General features: G+C 38.3%; 1 long non-coding RNA gene across 1 annotated transcript; it reads left to right on the forward strand.

Annotated features, from left to right (window-relative positions):
- Positions 1-1,703: 1,703 nt before the first annotated feature.
- Positions 1,704-12,339, forward strand: LOC120323632. Its single transcript, XR_005564288.1, has 4 exons — positions 1,704-1,824; positions 7,401-7,485; positions 11,640-11,714; positions 12,040-12,339. It is a non-coding gene; the product is annotated as an uncharacterized LOC120323632 (long non-coding RNA).
- The last annotated feature ends 10,756 nt before the right edge of the window (positions 12,340-23,095 follow it).

Here is a 23,095-nt window from a genome sequence, read left to right on the forward strand (position 1 = left end):
GAGAATATTTTTATATAATAATATCACATTATTTTCTCTAGATACTTTATATAATCTTACCTAATGGGACCTGCTTGTAATAATTACATTTTTCTTGGTTTTGTAAATCAGCTTTCATTTCTCCTTTCTGTGTAGTCATGTCTTTCTAATAACCATGAGTGATTCTTCTACCTGTTTCAGTTGTCTTGCTGACTCTCATACATCTGTTTAAATGGCTAAGGAATAGTGTTCCCAAGTATTACTTTTTGCAAACCCATCCTAGTTTTTGTTATTGCCTTAGATATTTTCATAGTGATTTAATTTATTTTTTTTCTTAAACTCATTTGGGCAAAGGGAAATTTTTCCACAAAATTTTGCAGTATTTGTTGATGTCTCCAAACAAAAGGTTTTGTGAGTTTGGTGCTGAAAGTTTACCGCCTTCTGGCATTTTCCTGATACTTCTGAATTTTCTATAAGTTGACTAGACCAATTTGCATAATGCTATTGACAAACAGTTATATTTATAGTAGAGAACAGAACATTAGACTGTTTTAAAATATGTTTGTGTTTTGCTTTTTTTCTGAAGTTTTCTTTTTATAATTAAATAGAATTTTAATAATGCTGAATTTTGGTGTATTTCCAGTATTTGTTTTAGAGCTATTTTAACTCTGATTTGACATTCAAAAAAGCTTTTCCTCTGTGGCTTTTTCTGCCTGAAAGGCCTTCCTTCAGTGCAGGTATTTTAACACTGCATGTGTTAACATGGGTGCTTTTAATTTTAAATGGATGTTGTCTTTTATTTCAATTTAATTTAAGCTCTTACAAGTGCCATAATTTTAAATGAATAGGCACTCTGAAATCTGGAATAAGTGTCCAGAGAGGATAATTTCAGAATCTAATGCATACAGTGATCTAAATGTATACTTTGTTACACTGAAATTTCTTTCCTTTTGTGGAAAGGAGAAAACTTAACATTTATAGGCTGCAAGATTTTATTTTGGTGTCAATAAAATCTCAAGCTATGTGAGACAAACACATTGAAATTTCCACACTAAAACAGCTCGATTGCCTTTTTTCCTCCCTCTCGATGAAAATGCAAATCAATAAATAGTATTTAGTTCTAATTTGTGTATGAGTGGATTTAGCAATTAATTGAATTTGATGTGTGTCCTGTGGCTGACAGGGTGGTCACAAGGCACAGTTGATTGATACACTCTCCTTTCACCTTTGGAGACCTCAGTTTAATCCTGGCATAGGTCACAGTGAAAATTAGTTTCCATAACCATGTTTTACCTTTAGTGTGTGTTTGTCCACATCATAAACCTATCTAGCACCATGATGGAGTTAACAGTAAATGCCACAGACGAGCTGGTGACCAGAGAGCATTTTGAAGACTAATTCTTGTCCCTCAGCAGAATTGTGATTGGGAGCAGCCAAGCTCAGTTTCTCTGAATTTCAGGTCCTAACTAATCACTCAGTTTTATGGACAGCACATTTATATACTTGAAAAGCATGTTCAGTTACCTTCCTGAAACTCCTTCTTGCAAGCTTTGAAGACCTAATTACAACTCCAGAATGGGCATTTTAATATAACTGGGAAACATTCGCTCGACAACATCTCTTGTTGATTATTTCATCTTTCAGGTCACAGTGACAAAATAAATCCAACCTTAAGAACAGAAGATGTTCTCAGAGGTGATGCTGATGTGTATTCCAGTATTCCCTGTGTTCCCCAGGCAGGTTGGTGACCCCATCCTGGGTTAAGAAGCAATCCCTGAGGCAGAGCTCGGTGCTGAATCCGGAGCTTCCCAACAGGAGCGGTGCCTCCCTGTGACTCAAGCAGAGGTGAGAGGTTTATTGTTTCACACACTCTGAGTTTGCCTTCATCATGCACAGCCCCTATTTCTCATAAACTAACTGCATGCTGAGCAGCAAAAAGGAAAAGCTAAGAGGAAGGCGGGAGGGATCTGTCTGCAAGAGGCACTTGTGCCACTTACACACGCAGGTGCAGTGGCCTCATCAGCTGCAGTACCTGTGCTTCACACCGAGCTTGCTTGCATGAATAAGGCTTTCCAGATTAGTTTACAGGCCTTTAATTTAGCATTTCAAAGTATGACTGTATTTCTGGCATGACCACATTGTAATCACAGGGAAGAATTTTGATGGATAGCAGAGAGGAGAAGAGAAAAAGAGATGCTCACTGAGCCCAGCTGAGGCATGTAGGGTCATTTATGGCTTGTCCACAAATATACGAAGTTCATGAAGAGATACCTGGGAGGTCAGTACACTAATGGGAAAGTTAAGTGTGAGACTGTGCAGCTGGACTTGATGGCTTTTATTCAGAGTTGTTATTAATGTAGACAAAGCAATCTAAAGCTATCAGAAGTATAACCTCTGCATTCGCTTCTGTAAATTATCAGTCATACTACCTTAACAACGGGAACTCAGGTCTGGGTGTTCACCCTGGAGGTGAATCTCAGCCTACTAGGTTAACTTGTGATTTGGAAGGAAACAATCACCTTTCATTCTCTGATAACTTTCTTTTTAATATTGCCTTTTCAAAAAGCTTCTTTTCCACTTTTTAACAGCTGTCTCCTAGAAAGTGGTGCAAGGTGAAGGTGTGAGCCTATACCAAATGTAACATGTTGAGTAGCAGGCATTACCCTTTGTCTAACTAGACTGTGTATGGCCATCAGAGGCCATAAGTTCCTGAGTTCCAAATATTCACACTGATTTCTGATATTGTGAGGAAAGGTTAGAGCTAGCAGTAGTGAATTTTTGTTCTCATTTCCAGCTACACTTGCATACCAGCTGTACCATGTAATAGTTGCAACCTTTTTTTTTTCCTCTAAAAGAGAGCATCCCTCACCCTGATGAGAATTGCAACCTGAAAAGATCATTCTGATTCAGTGGTCTCGACTGTCACCTCTCTGACCTCACAAAATAGACTTTTCAGCTTTTGTGTCTCACCTCTTGCTTTCTCTGTGCCCAGAGTGTTCTCATCACAGCCTCCTCCACACTGACATTTGATTCATTGAGCTGGATTCTGACAGAGAAATCTCGTATTAGCCTCTCTTCTCGGGAGACTGACAAAACCTTTGTGATAGATAAGCTTTCTTCTGAAGTCTGAAATAGCCTGGTATACACCTGCCTTTTTTTGTGATTCTGCACCTATTGGGCAGGGCAGAAAGCAGCTTAAGAACCCGAGCACTGGTGACATGATATTTTTAAACTCTGGCCATGGAGAAGCAGAAGTGATTTCATGTGATGTTAAACAACAGCTAGGTCTCTTTCCTTTTCCTTATCTAAGGAAACATAATTCACTTGGTGCCTCTGCCCTTAATTAGTAACACTTACAAGCCTTGACCTTTCAACAGAGAACTCAGCTCAGCCTCATCTGTAGAGAATTGCCCCTATAATGTAGCTGTGCATAATAATAAAAACAATTTAAAACACATTAAAATGTAAAATAAAAACCCCAGTCTTAAAAGCCCAGGCCCAGATTTTTCCACATTTCTTCATGCTGAGCAGTAATTTGCTCTAGTAATGGTCCCAGTGAGACTATATTGAGACACTATGCACTGCAAGCAGGGGAGTCAGAGCACTGTTTAATAAATAAGCAGTTTTATCCTTATATTTTTTTTGTTTATGGCTCAATGGTCTTTGTGTCCAGTGCATGATGTCTTCCTAGGACCAGCCTACTTTCAACACCCTTCTTCTGGCACTTCACAGGTACATATGACCCTTTGGCTTATTTTTTTCTGATTATTTCTCATAATTTGAAAAAAGAATTATGATTTTTAAAGCACTAGCTGGAGACTAATGCTTTTATACAGACTGATGTCACTGTCAGGGAAGAGAGAAAATGTTTATTTTCAAACTGAAGGTGTAGTCATGCTCACTCTTGTGGTGGTTTTCTGGCACAGAAGGACTGAGTCCTGCCAAGCTCTGTGAAATCAAGTCACTGATACCATGACCCCTCATCAGCAAAATTGGAATCAAAATCTGTGCACGTTTTCTGTTTGTTTGTGAAGCCAATAACACTGGTTGCCCAGTGTCACACAAAATAATATCAGAGTATGTCTGCTATCATGTATTTACTAATATCTTCTCTTTGCAATAGAGATGCCAAATCTATCCACAGGCAGAAGGTAATATTTCAATGCCCAACAACTTGTCATAACCCAACTATAACCAACTATGTGCAGGGGTTCTATAACCAATCCACCTAATCCAGTTCCTGCTGTATCTCACACTGGTGCTGTGTGATAGTTACCACAAGCCTTTCATCTAGAGGAATGTGTTTTCTTAAGATTAGAAGAGGAAGTATGAGCTTGATTCAAGGAGTTCCCTCTCTCTGAGTTACAGTGCCCATCCATATTGATCTATAGCTAAAGAAGGCTGTGATCTACTGGGATCTGTCCTGGAGTAGCAGCAGCTTGGTGGGCAGCTATGAAAGTGCTGTTTTGAGTTTACTTTTGTCCAAGCTGTCCTCCACAACTCTTCCCAATAACTCCTCAAAGCTGATTTTACAAGGTGAATAAGGGATAGGCATCATTTGACTAAATTGCAATTACAGACTAACAGCACTATAATCAGTTGAGGTTTATTTCTATGAAAAACATACAAACATGCTGTGATCTGCATAAGACAGTTTGAACATTAATATAGGAGTTTTCCCCCTATAAGCTTTCCAAAAACCTGAGGTGGCAGAGGATTTGCGTTTGCAATACCAGAAGTGAGCATCTAACCAAACAAGCCCTTCCTCAAGAGTGCCCTCTTATGCAAATACATCCTATGCACTGCAGATTATCCTTTAATAGGCTTTCCCCCAAAATATTTTTTATAATGTTCAAAAATATGAATATGAATCAATTTGTTCTATCAAATATAGATGTTTCTCTTCAGCTTTCCCCATTTTAATTCTAAAAAAATACATGCTTTTGGTAACTTATTTTTTTCAACTGTTTAAATGCCATTAACCTCCAATTTAGAGCATTTGGCTTTTTTGATTCAAGACATATTTTTCAGATTTAAAGCATCTGAAAAGAATAATGTGTCTACATATACAGCTCAGACTTCTGGAGTTGTGATGAAAACAGATTAAAGAAGAAATCATTGGCAGTGGAGTTCTTCAGTGATTGAATTGCTGACTTTTGTTTTGGTGGATACTATAATATATTTATATAGATGCCATTTTAGCAAAATAGATGAAGTTCTCTTTGTATTCTAAAGTTCAGTAGGTATAAATAGAGGAAAATGATGCCCTTCTACTCAGCACATTCAGTCTTCTGCATTTATTTGTTAATGTTTGATCTTTTGCTGTCACCTTATACTTTTGTAAGTACCTTTTCCCTCAGCTGTCATACAAATAACTGTACATTTTAGATGGCTGAGATCATACCCAACTCATCTCCATTAAAAGATACCAATTCAACTCCTCCTCCCCCTGTTACTTGACCCAGGCTTGGTCTGAGCAGTTCAGCTGTGGAAACAACTCGAAGGAAAACAGATAATGAGGGTAAACTGGGCTGTCATGGTTCTCTTTATGTATGGCCATTGTAATTTAGACACAGCAGGCCAACAATGACTCATCAGTGACACCAACCCTGCAATTTTGCTGTGTTTGCAATTTCAAAGGAGAAAGGCAGCTCACAATTACATGTATTAAACTTTCAGATGATGCAGAAATTATGATGTACATCACTTATATTATCAGTCAAACTATAGGGAAGAGAATGTCAGATCTTTATGTGGCCCAGGTGCACATTTCTTATAATTTAATCAGCTCTAGGCACCCTCATTTCACCAGAGAACTATAATTCTTGCTGTGAAAACCACACTGTGCCCTCTGTCTCCCCCCTGCTGCAGTCAGTAAATGATAACTCACGATTCAGAACTGTTACCTGCATTTAATCCACCATCCTGTGCAGTGAGTTCAGCCAGCTCTGCTCTACAATCTCACGTTATATAAAATGCCATGAATTATCTTCATAGAGATTCTGAATAAAAAAAGGGCCTGCTTTAAAAAAAAACTACAAAAACCCACAAAACAACAAACAGCTAGCAATTTGTTTTAGGCAAATGCATGTGACAAATGTGTTCATGCTGGTCTCTGAGAAGGAGACCAGCTCAGCAAGGATGCACTGGTTGTGGGAGAGAGACAGCTACCTGTCTGCTTTCCTCTTCAATTCTCATTGTTTGCCTTTCTTTCCTGTCCCCTTTCCTCACCCTGTCACAGCTAGGGAATAGGCCAGCAGGCTGAGGAAACCACTATCCTGGTGGGGGAAATTCAGCTCACCTCTTAGATCCTGCCAACGAAGTCGGATTTGGAAACCCCGTGGGAGAGGGTGTGAGGGCAGAGGGATGACCTGAGTGAATGGTCAGGTCACACTGACCATTTACAGAAGTACAGGGGAGTGGGAAGCATTTCCTGGGTGTAGGAATGTGATTTCAGGGCTAGAAGGAGGCTTTGAGAGGTGGAGTGTGTGGGTGGCTGGCCGGGTGGGTGGGTGGATGTTTTTCCTCCAAGAAACCTGGCTGTCAGGAGCTTGCTGTCAGCTCTGGAATGTTCTGGTTCCCACTGGTGGTGGGGGGTCCTGATGAGGGCTGGGAGGGGGCAGAGAGCTGTGGGGTGCCCATGGATGAGGGGCCATCCATCAGAGGGGCTCAGGGAAAATCCCTCTCTGGCTTGTGCCACTGTTCCTGTGAGCTGCACCACCCCGGAAAGGTCCACGTGGCTCTGAGAGGTGGAATGGCCACCTTTGTGTTCCCCAAAAACATAATAAAGAAGTTAGGGCTGCTGTTTTGAAAGCTGTCCAAGGAGGATTTGGATGCTCCCTTCTCATCAAAAACTGATGGGAAAACAGGTGCCAAAATCCTGGCATTGACATCGTAAATCTACAGAATAAAAGCAAGAGAGAGTTGAGAAAGACAAATGCCTCTTCAGCTGGTATTATGCCAGTTTCAAAGAATTTATTTTCTCCCTACACCTTTTTATCTTTGCCTATTCCAAAAGGAAGTAGGCAAAAATATTCCACCTAGGAATATTTTTGATGTTTTTCATTTTGGAATTATATTCTTTTCTCTAATTAAATTTCATTTTAAAGACAATTTAAAAAAAAACAACAACAAACCACTAGTCAACAAAAAAACCCCTAATTTCTTGTACTGTTCTAGTGAAAACTATTTCTGGGTATTTTCCAGTTTTATGGATTTGTCAGTGTCATCACAGCCCAAGATTAACAGGGATCCCAGCCCATGGATGGGGTCACTTGTTCTTTGAGTTTCACGAGAAACACCATAATAAACTAATCCAAATCCTCTTTCCAGAAAAGAGCTGAAGCGTGTTTGAGAATTAAGATTACACAGTGTACATTGCTGCAATCCAAGCCTTCTGACACTATTTATATGCATTGCAGATGGGAGAAGGGCTCTCCAGAGGAGGATACCTGGATAGCACATCTGCAGAGTGCTGCACATCAGTATTATGCATCCCAGCTAAAGGTAACCCTGATGTCCTTTTCTCTGATACATTGATGTTCTTGGTGGTGTTGAATCAAACATGTTTCAAATTGATACAGAAGGACAGAACTATCCTTTTTTTCCCTTTGTATTTGTGATATTTATTCACTGTTAGGTTCTCCACCATGGAAAGTCTCTTGCTGCTTTGGTATTTTGCAACTGAAACTCTGCAAGGACCGCGCAGTATAGTTTGTTACCCTGGGAGTGGAGGTGGGTGTGTTGGAACAACAGGTTGAGGCTGCACAAGGACAGGTGTGGATCAGAACACAGAGTAACTCCCTGCAAACGCTGCTGTGCTTAGAGTTTCCAGCGCATGGCTGTTAAGAGGTCTGTAAGTAAGTCTGAATGCCTCTTGTTGTGATGGTGATGCACAGCTCTCTGCAGGTTTGACGAGCTATGTCAGAGCAGCTGAAGAGTGTGACATGCACAGGGTGGATTGGTGTTTACAGCTTGTGGATTTTGGTCATTATTTATGGAAAGACAATTTGCACTGTGTGATATTCCGTGTGAGTGGTGAGCGCTTAAAATTTCAAGTAGTTTTGAGCCCACAAGAGCTACCAGTGCCGTAGGAAGCTGAAAAGTCGCTGCAAACCCTTTTCCCTTTGCCTCGTTACTGAAATGCTTTCACTTACTTATTTTAAAAGGACCACATATTTCCCCAGACAATTTCTTGGCTTTCCTGTTCTTTCACTGGTGCCAGATACCAGTGCCAGTGATTTTTCTCCTGCTTATTGTGGTTACAGTATTTCTTCTATAGAAATTGTCTGGAGGCCACAGACTAATTTTCCCGAAGTCAGTAGACGGGTATTACATGGCATTGACTCTTGGGCTCTCTCCGTCTGTTTTGGATTATAACTATTGACCTGGAGGTGAAAGGCTCTATATCCCATTACTAATTCCCTGACTCATACTGTTCCCTAGAACAGTGCTTTAAACAGCTGATGCAGGATGCTTGTATTCAATAGCATCTCTACTAATAGCACTTAAATTTATTGGCCAAGATACCTTTCAGGGTTTGTTTTTTTGAACAACAGATAGGTGTTTTCATGTAGCTGCACTCATGGAGTCCTTGTGAAATTCTCAAGTCCTTATGCACTCTAACTCTTAGTTAAGATATCTACCTTCAGCAAAAATTTAAGACAAGACAGAAGTTGTTTTAGAATTCTATCATGCTCTTATTCACAATAATATACCGGATATATTAAAAGCTTTGAGTTCATAAAATCCAAACATTTTTCTGTTTTGAATGCCATTGTAGTCCTTTTAATTAAAGGTTGTGACTTAGCACACTTCCTCGTTACTGCTATCTGGAAAGCTAAACATTTGGCATTTCAGCCCTGTTGTTTGGGGTGAATGTCTGAATAGAGAAGAACTGAGATAAACAGGTACAAGAATTAGGGAGGGTAATCCTTCTTGCTATTGGATACACATGAAAATCTGCACCTTTCGCATATATCAGCTGGTTTGTTCTTCCATTTTTTTCAACTTTAAACAAACAGATGTTTGAAGACAGTCAAATCACCGGAATTTGGTATGGAAGAACTTCAGGTTTTTTGCTCCAGTATAATTTAATCTCTATAGTCTGGGTTTTTTATAATTTTTTTTTCTCTCTTAATTTCTCACTTACTCTGAAATATCACCACTTAAAAGTGCTGCATTATCAAAAAGTTAGTGTCAAATAAGTTATTTTGGCCCATATAATTAAAATAAATAAATCCCAGATAATCTTATGCAGAGTTATTCTTATATAAGTGTATAGAAAACAGTTTGACACAATAAGTCATCAACGTTGGATTCATCTTGAATTTGTCTTATAAGTGACCTCTGAGAAACAAATTGGCTCCAAACACACCCCAAACTGTGAAATTGCTTTCATGAACTTCAAAGCAGTGTATGTATTTTAATATAAAATTTATAAGTTACCAACATTCCTCAGGCATCTATGAGCTGGTTATTTCCCATAGTGTCGTGTGGCTGTACTGTTATTTTTTGCTGTTGTTTTCATTTGTGAAGTGATAAAATTGTCATAGATTGTCAGGGCAACAAAGAAATTGCTTTTTGACATTATCCTCAATACATTTGGCTGAGAATTAATTGTGGATTATAAAAAGTAATTTTGAAGCTCTGGATAAAATATGTGAAAATACATAAGACCTATAGGCAAATTCCTATTGAGTCATGAGTTTAACATGGCTAATATTAAGAAACAAGACACTGATAACAACTGAAAAATAAACCACTTAGAGTAAATTATAAGGGGCAATATCAGTATAAAACTCCAGGAAAATGTGATCTAATATTCACAGGACTTTGAATGTGTGAATGTATCTATTTCCTTTCTTCTCTGATATGTAAATGAAAAGAGAATCTACTTTTTGGTAACTCTTTATTACTCCAAACCAGATGTGTATCAGGTGTGCAGATGTTTACTGAATTGGGCTGGGTTTTAATTGATATGTCAACAAGAAAAGTGTTTAAGGGAAGAAAATTGAAGATTTGGAGAAGAGATGAGATACTGTCTCAAAAATGGCAACACAAAAAATGTTAAGTAATGATTAAATAATGCAATAGAACAGCATAAGTCAAAAGAAGTAAGAGTTAAAAACAAGCCTAAATTAAAGGAAAATACAGTACAGTGAAACAGCTGTTTCAGGGGAGCATTTCTAGGAATACACAGAAAAAGTCTTGGATTTAGATTTAGGAACAAGAGTGTTATATGTCTGCTTTTATATTGAAATATAACAAAAAATAATCCAAGACCAAAAGGTGTCTTTTTAAACATCTTTTCTTTAAAAATCATCACTAAAAATTATTTACACCACTGACTGCACATTAAAATCAGAACTATATTTCTTATTTTTGAGTATGTCTGTCCTTCCAGGCACTTTGAAGCCTCTAAGTGACAAAATGTTTAGAAAAAACAGTTTGGAAACTGTTAACTCTCAGTTAAGAATGGCCAGGATTTCAAATGAGAAATGGCAAAATAAGAATAAATTAAAAAAAAGGGAATCTGAAGCTTTCATAGGTTTCATTGTCATTACCAATGGAAAATGGAGCAGTCTGGGAGGAAGGGGGCAGATTAAATATAACTAAGTCTGCCACATTTCCATCTGCTTTTATGTATCCAAACCAGAAAAGAGCCACCTGCTAATCAGAAGCGACACATCTCATTTATGAATGCAATTAGTCTTTTTTAGTTAATTGTCTTATTTAGTTTTGAAATCTTTAAACATATGGGCAAACAGTAGAAGATCAAAAGATAATAGTTCTGTAAATGAAAGTCATAAAAATATGATGAGTAATCAAATGAGTTCAGGGCAAAATCGTGAAAATTGCAGCATAAACAAGATTGTGGTAAAAATAATAATTAAAAAAACAGCCCATGCAAACAAAACATCATCTAAACAAAACATATGGTAAAAATGGAAGAGGGAAAAAAGCAGTGAAAATCACCTCCCTAGTGCCTTACTACCTTCCTTGCCTTCAAAAAACACCGTGATACACACACAGACTAAGGAAAAGACCAACAAAAAAAATCTCAGTTCGTCATATTTAAGTGTGCTGCTTAATTGCACATATCTTAGCTGGTTCTTTTTATACTATGTGTTTTGCTTCTTCACTTACTTTCATGTAAAAAAATAGTATAAAGTGGGTTATTTACATACCACACATTGCCATTAAAAGCAACAATAAGTGAGTTTCTAGATTTTCTCAAGACTTTTGCTCGCTTTTTTCTGTTTGTGTTTGTTGATACAGCTGTGAGCACAGCAAAAAACATCCATGGGATCTGTGCAAAAAAGATGTTGCAGTTCTGTGGGGGCTTCCAGTGAGGAACAGAGCACACAGATGCTTTGCAGTCTGATTTTGGAAGCATAGTTTTGTGGCTGGGACAGTATTCATTTATCAGCACTGTTTTCAACCTGCCAGTTGTTAGTTTTTAGCAGTTTTGGTTTAGTTTTGATCAGTGATATGGGGCAAATGTCATGCCTTGAGTAACTGCATTGAACTCCCTAAAGACCTTCTTTAGGCGTTTTACTTTGCTATGATGTATCTGCCTAAGAGTTCATTTCCACTCAAAAATTCTCTCTAATTTCCCTGGAAGTATTCACTCCTTCTTTCTGCACATCTGCTTCCAGGGTAAAATCATCCCAGGGCCAAGAACTAGAGGACATGTATCTGCTATTTTGGAGCATGAAGAGGATGTATTGATGGTAAGCACAAATGTGTTTGTATGGTTGAATTCAGGATGTGTCTGGTCATGCACAGGTCCCATTTCACAATATGTATGTGCAACCCAGTTTCCTTATGGAAGAGAGCAAACAGGTAGTCTGCAAGACATATCTGGAGTGTCAGGGAATGATAGAAAGATTGGCTTTTAACATGAAGCAGACTTTTGGGAAAAAGATAAGAAAGAGTGAGTTTTAATTAAAAATCCTCTCAGCTTATCTTCTCACTCAGGGGAACATAATTTTTCAACCATTAAAAGCAACTGGAGCATTTCAGTCTTTTTTTTTTTTTCTTCTTTTTTTCTGGAAGGAGAAATAAGTCCTAATAGAGCGAGTGCAATTCAGAAAATTCAAATGTGCCCCATTTGCTCTGCATGGATTGCACTGCTGTGTAGAGGATGCAGTTTCTCCATTTGGACAACCATCAGCTAAATTATATAGTAACAAGGCCATTGCAGGGAAACTTTGGAAAAAGGACTCAGCTTGAAAAGGAGTGACAAAACAGCGGGAAGCCTGGATGTTTGTGAGCACAAATTAACATTTCTCAAGTACTCAACACAGTGGTTCATCTGCTCTGTGGTCAGTATTGATCTGAATAGGTAGGTCAGAGATTGGCAGTTATCTCTAAGTTGTCAATAAATTGATAAACAGATTTAAACTATATGCATTGAGCAGGTTTCTTTTTTTCCCCTGCAAACAACAAGATCAGACTGTTGTGGGAGACTGGAAAATGAAAAGACTAAACTATAGAGAACTTCTCTTTTATGGTATTTGTGATGCTGCTCAGTGATATTATAGCTCCTCCGTGTGTTTTTGCCTTAAATAGTGTGTGTGTTGTACTGATATTATTGTTTCTTTGCTTTGTAGTCACAAGAAAAAGAAATAGGGCCTATTCATCTATATACAATATTTATTTTGTAATGGATGAAAGGGGAAAAAAGAGAGGTAAATAACCCCACAACTTTTTCCTTCAATTACTAAAGAGAAAAAGAGCAGGTGTTCAAAAAAACCTGTCATATAAAGATTTCCACTTTCTTTGGAAAGCAAAAACATTGAAGAGAATCTACAATTGTTGGTTTCCTCTAGAAACAGTAACACTGCCCTTCCTCTAATCCCTTTGACCTCCTATTGTAAGGCTGCTTATAAACCGAAATAGAAACCACACGCTGGCAGTCAGGGCATCCTTAATTTCTCATCCTGAGTAAAATAAAGCAAAATCCTCTGTGAAAGAGCTCATAATTCTCCTTTCTTGCATCTGAGAAGGAGCATAATGGAAAGTGACACTGAGAAATCACGGGTGGGTAAGAGTTGTGGCAACACTTTTTAGAACCGAAAAGTATCCATCCAAGAGATAAAAGGAGTGAGTGTGAGTGTGAGTTTGGTGGGTTTTTTTTGCTTGTATGTTGGGGTTATTTTTTGGTTGGGTTGGGTTTTCTTGGGGTGTGTGTGCGTGAGAGCCATGGGAACAGTGGGGATGTTCAGTGAGGCCATCAGACACTGACTGTAGGCCAAAGCAAAACCCCTAAAATGCCTTTAACATAGATGTGAGACTCAGAAACATTAGTTTGCACAAGAAAACTTTTCCCTTTTATGCTGTTTGACTTGTAAGTGTAGATAGAGCCCAAAGTTCCAGTTTGTAGAACTGGGTAATCTCATAAGTTACTTTTAATTCCACATGTAGATATCAACAAAAAATTGAGAATAAATAGAAAAGCAATTTTTGGAGAAGTTTCAATTGAAAGACGCTGTCCAAGTAGGAACAAAATCAGAATTCAAGTTGTACATATTCATCAGTACTCAATTAGATGGGCTCACGTGCCTTGGACCTCAAGAAGATAACATGATTCTGGAAAAAATACAAAAAGATTGTGAGTCTTGATTTTTATGGAATAATTGATATTGTTTCTTATCTTTTTAGTCCCTTTAGCCAGTTATAACTGTCACTATGCCTTGGGTCCTCATTTATGCCAAAGCAGTTTTGATCATGTACAAGAATGGATTGCACAAACATCTCTCAGGACTGGGTTGGGTATTAACAAACCTGCTGTTGGGTTGGGGACTGCACTAAATCACCTTTATTGATATTTTATGGCTCTATTTTTTGGTATTATTCCATATCTTCCTTTAGAGAACTATGGTAGGATACTGTCTGGTATGCTGTGTGTCAAGTAGCTTGGATAATGGATTGCCATCCCAAATATCAAGCAATTCAAGTGATGGATTTTCATCCTATGACAAGTCAGGAACAATTGCTGCAGGGGTCAGAATAGAACTAGTAGTGCAATCACAGTTCAGAACAGCACAGATCATATAAAGCCTTATGTTTCCAGGAAGTTCCTCATTTGCCCCAAAGTTCCTCATTTATAGTGCCCGGATATTTCACAGCATGTGAGTGTTTAAAAAATATCAGTGAAAATTAGATATGACTGAATTTTTTTCTATGTTACTTGGAAGCCTGTGGGTATTTAAGTGATCAATCTTTACTTCTTTTTGGAGTGACAGAAAATGGCAACTGATCAGAGATCCTATTGCCTGTAGGAATGGTTTTGGTTAGGAGGCTGAGTTGTAGGAGGAAATACATCTCAACTCTGAGATCGGGTTTCTCCTAAAAGCAAAGTAAACCCAGTAGGGATGTAGCAAGGTCTCTGCTGCAAATCCTTGATATTTCAGATGTTCAAACCACAGGAAGCAGATTCAGGTGCAGACTCATGTCTGTGTGTGCTGGTCCTACTGGAGACTCAGGACTGGATCTCCCACACCTCGAGCTCAGTACCTGTCACTCTGCTTCCACCTGCTCACACATGGATCCTTTCCACTCTTGTTGCTGCTACTCCACCTCATGAAACTATTTTACTGGATCGGAGACTGTCTCTGTAACTCGTTGACCTCATATGTTCATATAAAGTGGAAGGCTAACACTAAGAACAACTGAAAATTCACTACTGCGACATTTTGAGAGATCCTGATTTGTGTATTTCCGAAAAAATCACCTTTTCTAGAGACAAATTCCATATTAAAAACAAATTGCAAACCATTGTGAATTTTTGAACTTCAAATCTAACTACAGTATTTATATAGTTTTCTTTATCAGGTTGTGCTTTAAAGTTGTGAGATGCCATCAGTTTGGGGGAGAAATCTCTACCAAGGTCATTTTGTTTCCTGCTTGCTCACTCACATTAGGAAGACCCCGCAGTGCACAGTGGTACATTGAGATGACAATTATTCTGATTTGGAATTTTGTGTACAATAATTAAACAGCCAGGTACCAGCAGACATGTGTTACCCTGAGATAACACACTCCTTGGAAGTATCATGAGGCAGAAGGTGAAATTAGTGCCTCCAATGACCTGGGAAACACATTATCTCACCACTGCAAAAGCCTCAGGGTGCATTGTTACTGTGTGCCAACTATTAGCATTATTAGTTGCATCTTGATTGATTGCACCATGTAAAACATATGTTTAAAACATGTTCACGTTGTGCATCATGATAATTCTGTCTGACTCCGAAGGACCGACATATCAGGTGTGAGTCGATAGGAACACGAAGTGGGGTTTTTTTCACTGGGATATGCATGACTGGCAAAAGTTATCTTGAAAGGGACTTGAGCTACAGAGTCCCACAGCTTCAAAAAAACCAACATCCATAATGCAGGAGAGTGCTCACATGTAATAGGCTCAAGTGGAGCATTCACAACTGTGGTGTATTATTCCCTTTTTCACAGATATATGTGTGCACGTGTGTGTGTTTGCATGCCCAGAGTGAGCTTCCCAGTGTTTATTTTTAACCTGGGATCATTTTTGCCCCCCACCCCGACCTTCCCATGCCCCGTGCTGTCAGTTGTCTGATTTTTCAGGTGACTGACAAGCAGCATTTTTTCCAGCACCGCTGAGCAGCCTGGCACTGTCCCCGGGACACGGGTTAGCACAGCCCTGGCAGACAAAGGGCTTTGTGCTGCCTGCTCCTTGTCACAGCCCCGCAGCCAGGCACCACATCACACAGAGGACAAGGTCTATCTTTAATCTGAGCTACTCAGGAAATCAAAGAGGGTGGATTAAAACAAGAGCAGCGACTGATTTCTGTAGGAGATCACTTTCCTGTTTCCTTTGATATAATGAACAGGATAATCAAAGCAAGGTTAGAAGCCCACCCTGTACCTTTTTTCCAACGATTTTTGTCATGTCAGTTCACAAGGTATTATAATAATTGAACATGTGTGGTAATGATTTTAAAAAGTTTCCTTTTTTTCACCTTAGAATAATTTACATATAGGTGCTCTGGTAAGGTTTATGTCTAATGAGTCATCATTTAAAGATGTGAAACCTTATTAAACCTGCAGCTGTTTGTTTTTTTTGAATCTTAGTGTCTTTTGCTAAAAATAGCTGCACTGTCATCATAAGCACTACACGTCAAAAATGTGGTGCGATGTTGCTTTGACACTGGACAGCAAAAGACCTGGTTCATGCTCGGAGAAAAGAGCGTTAAGGGGAAGATGATGGGGAAGAGTCGCCAGGTTTGGCTGGGCTGAGAGGTACCAACCTCCCGGCTCACAGCGATCGCTCCGCACACTCAGTCGGCAAAGGCGGGGTGTCCCTGGGGCTTCCCAGGCAGCTCCACCTCCAGGTCTCCCTTTGCATGCCCAGTCCTGCCTCCTGCGTTTGCCGCAGTGTCTCAGGAGAATCTGACACGAGCATTCCCTGGGCTGGCACCGGTGCAGTGACCCCGGATCCCTCCTCCAGCTCCCATCGAGCTGGTCCCGTGTAAGAGCGCAGGTGGCTATGTTCTTTACAGGCAATACCTCTATATAAGTGAAATTTGCTTCCCTCGTGTGTTTTAGACAAGTTGGTGATTATTTTTTTACCTTTTTCTTCTCTTCTTTAAAATGAGGTTAGGGTGGCAATGCAGGATCTCTGGCTAATTCCGTGCTGGTTTTCTTTGCACTTCAGTTGAATCCACATGGGATGGTGATATTCAGCTCTGCATTACTGCTATTTCTCACTTTAATGACCCTGGTAAATCTTTAATGATTGCCATCACTGTCAGAAGGGCACAGAGGCCCCTCGTCTGTCTTGATGCAACCTAAGAAAATATGATCACGGATGTCAGTTAAAATAATGACATTGGTGGGAGGTCACTTGTCTTTTTATGGGTACCCACCTCTCCTTGCAAAAAGCAGCATAGAAATTCCACTTGTAATCATCATAATCACTAAAAAAAAGTAAATGTAGGTGCCTCAGGTTTTGTTTTCATTAAGCAGGGCAGCACATTCCAGAAAAAAAGAACTGGGACAGGCACTTCACAGGGAATGGGCCTTATCATTTCAGTATTCTGGAGCACCTAAGATATGAGCTGTAATGTTAAATGAGATATCTCGAAGTGTGAAATTTTCATCCTGTAGTACTTACTTGAAAGTTTGTGTTAGAGAAATTCATTTAACATTAGAACCAAGATTTTTCCACCACTTAAACATTGTTTCATCATGAGTGATTTCTCTATCACAGCGTAGCTTTTAAGACATAATTCTCTCAATTTATGGAGTATTTTAGCAACCCCGTGAGTCAGAAATTAGACATACAGATCTCCTATTTTCATCAGTAGCAGTTGCCCGCCTAATTCACAGACCAGCACAGGGAAAATGTAGCCCTGTGGGTCAACATCAATGGATTCAATGAGGTCTTCAGCCTCTAAAAATGTCATTAGTGGGAGTAATAACTGGCTGTGGGCCCCAATGTTTACTACAGCTGCAGCAAGCTAGCTCTCTGGAGAACACAAGTCTCACACAGAGGTGCTCAACCTTCCTTGGGGAAACTCCCATCCGTCATTTCTAAAGCAGGGACTTGATGATGCTTCTGCTTAGTGGTGATGGACCTTTTTCCTGAGTCAAAAATTTGAAATTGGGTATTTTTTCCCTTATTGTCATGTACTCAACTACATATTAAAATCTACATTTCTCTTGCCTTCCACTGAAATTTAAAGATACTCTATCTCTAAACCTAATGAATAAAATGTAGGTTTATACCAGAACTCTCCTTCTTGTGCTGAATAGAGAAAACTTGAGAACTTTTTTGCTGTATGTGGCTGTTGGTATTTAAGTCCATATAAGACCCAGAACATGAGACTAGGGAAGGGTAGATGACCTTGAAAAACACTGCGTAGCCTTATTAAAATTAAAAAAAGAGAGTAAAATTAAAGTATTCAAGCTCTACTGGATACTTTAGGTCATTATTTTATTCATAAACCATATATTCATAGCAGATTTTTATGGTGAACACTTCTATGTTCACCTAACTTTGTGGTCTCTTTTGATTTTGTTTTTGTCTCTAGTAATTTTCCACTTCTAAGACATTTGATCTGTGTTTTCCCTTAGACCTCTGCCTCTTTGTATAGATTACTTGAAAGGAGCTCAATTACAATTTTGTCTCTGATGTGGATATTTCTTTATTGAAGGTTCTACAAAGACATGTCCTTCCTCAAGCTCCATTTCAAACAGGGCTTCAAATGCAAACGAAAAAAGAAAAAATAAAAATAAATAGCTAATCTGAGTAGTCCAAGACATGCGTCATTTCAGCTTTCATGAGTATGTGCTCGATACAATGTCAACAGCAAATGTTCACAATCTTCCCTGCTACACAATTTGAGTAGTGTCAGGGCTTCTAGTTTTCTACTTGTGGATTTTATCTGTGGTTCCTTAAAAAAAAAAAAAAAAGGTTTTTGAAGAATGTATCATAGCACTGGATTCAGTTGTAATTTGAGGATGCAGAATTACTCTGTTAAATATGCATTTTTATCCCCCTTGGATGTGAGATTTCCTGTCTGTATTTTGTGTTTTCCTCCTGCAAATACATATATCACAGAAGCTTACAGTCTATGATGAGACAATACGGGAGTATTCTTGTGGGAAATGCATTTTTTACACATTTTAATAGAAGACATATAATAGTTCCTTAGTTAAGATTTTCACTTAAAAATATTTTAACCCACTTTGTCACATATGAATTTATAGAAAGACTGTTCACTCTACATTTACAGCACTTACTGTGATTGCTGAATGAGTTCTGTGGGAATTTATGAGCAACAATGTTAATTAGTTGGGTTATACATTTTATTAGATACAATTTTACAGCAGTATAATTCCTGGAATTTGAAAGATGAAAATTAACCCACTTGGAGTTTATTTCACATTCAAGGCTATAGATTTTTAGTCTTTTAGGCATATTTTGAAGTAAAAATGCATAATTATCTATATCCATAACATGGACCCTGATGCCTTAGCCTTTCTCAGGCTTAGCCACCTCCCCAGGTGATATCTCATGGCCACTCTACATTTACAGCACTTACTGTGATTGCTGAATGAGTTCTGTGGGAATTTATGAGCAACAATGTTAATTAGTTGGGTTATACATTTTATTAGATACAATTTTACAGCAGTATAATTCCTGGAATTTGAAAGATGAAAATTAACCCACTTGGAGTTTATTTCACATTCAAGGCTATAGATTTTTAGTCTTTTAGGCATATTTTGAAGTAAAAATATAATTATCTATATCCATAACTGGACCCTGATGCCTTAGCCTTTCTCAGGCAGCCACCTCCCCAGGTGATATCTCATGGCCACAATTCTATTGTAAGTTATATTTGCTTCTGTATCTTAGCTGTGTAATTGAGAAAAAAAAATATAAATTAATGTTTGGATTTATATAATTGAACTTTGAACTTGCTAAGATGTGATTCTCCCTTTATAGCTTTAGTGTTATGGCAAAGATGCACCTGAACGGAAACTGCACATAAGGATTTAAGGAAGAGAAAAGAGTTTGTCGGGGACATTTTCAAATCCTCCTTAGGGGATAATTTACTGAAAAAGACCAAGGAAGTTGAAACAACTGAGAGATTTGTGTGTGCATGGTAGAAAATGTTGGCACCTACCATAACTAATTTACTACCTCTTTGGCAGCCATCAAAATTTCTTGATTTTGGAAGTTTCTTGAAGATATGCAACTCTCACAATATTAAGGAAAGCTTTTGTGCATAGACTGCTCCCTGATGTTTTTTTTTTCCTTTCACAAAGCACATCATACTGGATTTAGTAATAGATCTTAGAATATGTAGTTCATATTTTTAGTCTGGATCCATGCATTTAGTATTTGTCCTGTAGAACTTGAGGTTAAGAAATTAACGGTAACATCTCACCATCATTTGTTAGTGTCTTTCTAAACCTGCTTTGAGTTGAAAGTGTGAAAGGCATCAGATTATTGGTACTCAAAGATGTTGCAATTCAACCACACTTTCAATCAAAAATGCTGCCAGAAGAAGCAATTTTCCTTGGTTTCCTCTCCTGTTCCAACAAAACTTCTTATGGCAATGAGTGGGGAATTATCTTCTGTCTTGCTGGGTTTGGGTGCATTGTAAACAGAAAACAGAGGGTTTACAAACAATAGTCTGTTGATAGTAGAGATTTTTTTCTTTCAATTACATTTTGCTGTGAACTTTATCCAGTGTATTTCTATTGCAGTTTGCTGTGTGGAGATGATGAACACGGTGTATGGATGAAGTCTTTTTGCAGATCAGTGAGTTTAGTAAGGCAGGAGTAAAAATTCTGCTGGTCTTTGGGCATTTACTGTGTTTTTAATGAAGGTTAATTTTTATGTCTACTTCCTGGAAGTGAATGTGAATGAGGATGCATGGAACAGATGTTCTGTCTGTCCTTCTGAACTAAAGCTCCACTGTCTAAATGCTTGTGTTTATGGGACACTGGACTCATCTGGTAGATCCCTTCCAGCCCTGTTGTACTGATTTTAGAGGGAGGAACATTTCTTAGCACTGCCATTTTTTATAGGTACAGTGATTCCTCTTGTAATCCTACCAATTTTCCCTAACAAGATCATTATCTGATGGATGTTGATGATGTGATTTTTTTTTTCCTTTCCTCCATATGGTTCTGCTGGTTCTGGGACTGCAGATTTGCTAATTGTTTGGTCCTTATAAATATGTAAGAATGCTCTTCTTTCCTTATCATCACCTCCCCAGCATCCCATAACAAATGAGTGTAGACCTCATGACTATGTTTGATATGAAGTGATATTAATACTATTCAGGTTCTCTTGTACAATGTGCTCCTGCATGATCATTATGTTTTTCAGGGAAAATGCTTCAGGCACAATCTCTCTGAGTTTGGAAATGTCTTTACTAATAAATCCAGGTGTTTTCATCTTCAGCACTAGGGGTTCAGAAAGTAGGGACAGTTATGTTCAGGACAGTGAATGTGAAGGAAGATAATGAATGGTACTGACTTCTTTATGTGCAAACTGCTCTCCATGTCTGGTTGCATTTTATTACTTGTAAGTCCTCTTCATTCTTATTTTACTTTTCTGAGGCTGATGAAGTGATGACACACAAACACCTATGTTTGCCCATAAACTCTTTTTTTTGGTGTTTTTATTCTTTTTTTGGTTGTTGTTTTTTTGTTTGTTGTGTTTGTTTGGGTTTTTTTTCTCTCTGTGCCATAAGAATCAACTATCAAAACATCTTCATTTCATTTCTCTACCTATAAGGAAGATGAACTCCCCTGGCAGGCTGCATAGAAATGCATTAAAATGTGTTTACAACATATTCCGGTTTGGGAGAAAAAGTAAGATGCACTTGCGTAAGATGTTTACATTAACACAGGACCATGGTAAGATCTCCTCTTGCAGAGGAAAACATATTTACTGTCCCTAGATTGCTCTTATTCCTCCTTTCAGGACACATCTGTCGGCCTAACAAATCCCATGAAGGGTCTTGAGTGCAAACAAGCCCAAAGTCAAGAAGCATTTGCATGAACAGTTTATGGCATTTTTTTCTGCCACATCTTTGATTGCCAAAACTATTCTCTACTAAAACTTCTTAAAATCGGCTGATCATCTGATAGCATTGGCATGTAGCTGCTCTTGTTTTATATGATGGCATCAACTTCTCCTTTTTCTGCACAATTAGAAGACCCCAAATCCCTCACATACGTTCTTTTGAGCTTCTATTGAAATTATTTTAACTGATTTAAATCACAGCATAGTAGAATACTTTGGCTTGGAAGGAACCTCTAGAGCTCACATAGTCCTGCAATGAGTAGGGATATCTTCAACTGGATCAGGTTGCTTAGAGTCCAATATGACTTGAATTTTTCCAGAAGCGGGGCATCCACAACTTCTCTGGACAAGACGTTCCCGTGTTTCACCACCCTCATCATAAAAAGCTTCTTCCTCGTATCTATTCCAATCCACCTTCTTGCAGTTTAAAACCATTACCCCCTCTCCTAAATTCTCTATCCCTACCTTTCCTTTTGGCTCTTTTAGGAACAAAACACTATCTTTTAGTACTACCTTTTTATTGTTTTCATCATTCACCAGCAGTATTTGATAGGATAAGTCTTTGTCTCTATGCAATATCAGTACTATTAAACACATGATGTGTGCTTATTTCAAAGATAAATTTTCCTGCGGTTTGTGCTTTTTTAGCATTATCCTCGTGGTACCGTTTTGGAAGAATGATTTGATATGGACTATTTAACAAATAGTCCATATCAAAACCAAAATCTGAAGCTGAGTTTGTCTTGCAGAGTTTATATCAGCGCTGGAGAAATGTGAGCTGAAAAAACATTCCCCTTGATATCCTGATTGTCAGCAATGATTGCAGAGGTTAGAAAATCTGAAAGCCAAAATTCAAATTTGCATTGTTTGAGAACATGTGACACCACTGAGAAACAATGAATGTGTTTGCAGGGTAAATTAGGGCTTTTAGTAAAACGTTAACCTTTAAAAAACCATGTGTTTGAACAGATTTTAATAGGAATAAACTTGCTCCCTGCTTTTTTTCATAGCTTTTTACTTAACTGTTTGGGTAAGATGCTTGTCCATGTGATTGATAGCAACGTCAGGATCAAAGTGATTAATGATATAAGTCAGTCTAATTTGAACTGGAGATAATGAAGGCTATGCCCACTTGCACAAGAGATATATTTGGCCCGGTGTCTTGTAATCATTGTATAGACAGGTCTGAAGAGTGAAATTATCCTAATTGCATTCTTGATTGTTTCATTTACAAGGTTCTAAATCAAGAAATATGCCAAGTCTTCCCTGTTTTCCCCCAGGTCTCCTTACTGACTGGTTTTGTGCTTCCTAGAGTAAAATTGTTGTTGTTATTATTTTTATTAGAAGGAGAAAGACTTTCCAGGACCTCACCTTTAAGACAGCTTGGGGAAATTTTTCTTTTGATCTTCATTTATTTTTTTACCCTTATGTAAACATGAATTTACATTCCATCCCATACTGGCAATCTGCCTTGTCCTTCTGAATTTTTATTTATTTGTCTCTCTTTCCCTGCTATCTTCTGGTTTC

The sequence above is a fragment of the Pipra filicauda genome, unplaced genomic scaffold (assembly GCF_003945595.2).
Source record: "Pipra filicauda isolate LSUMZ 115617 unplaced genomic scaffold, ASM394559v2 scaffold302_size1215360_pilon, whole genome shotgun sequence".
NCBI lineage: Eukaryota > Metazoa > Chordata > Aves > Passeriformes > Pipridae > Pipra > Pipra filicauda.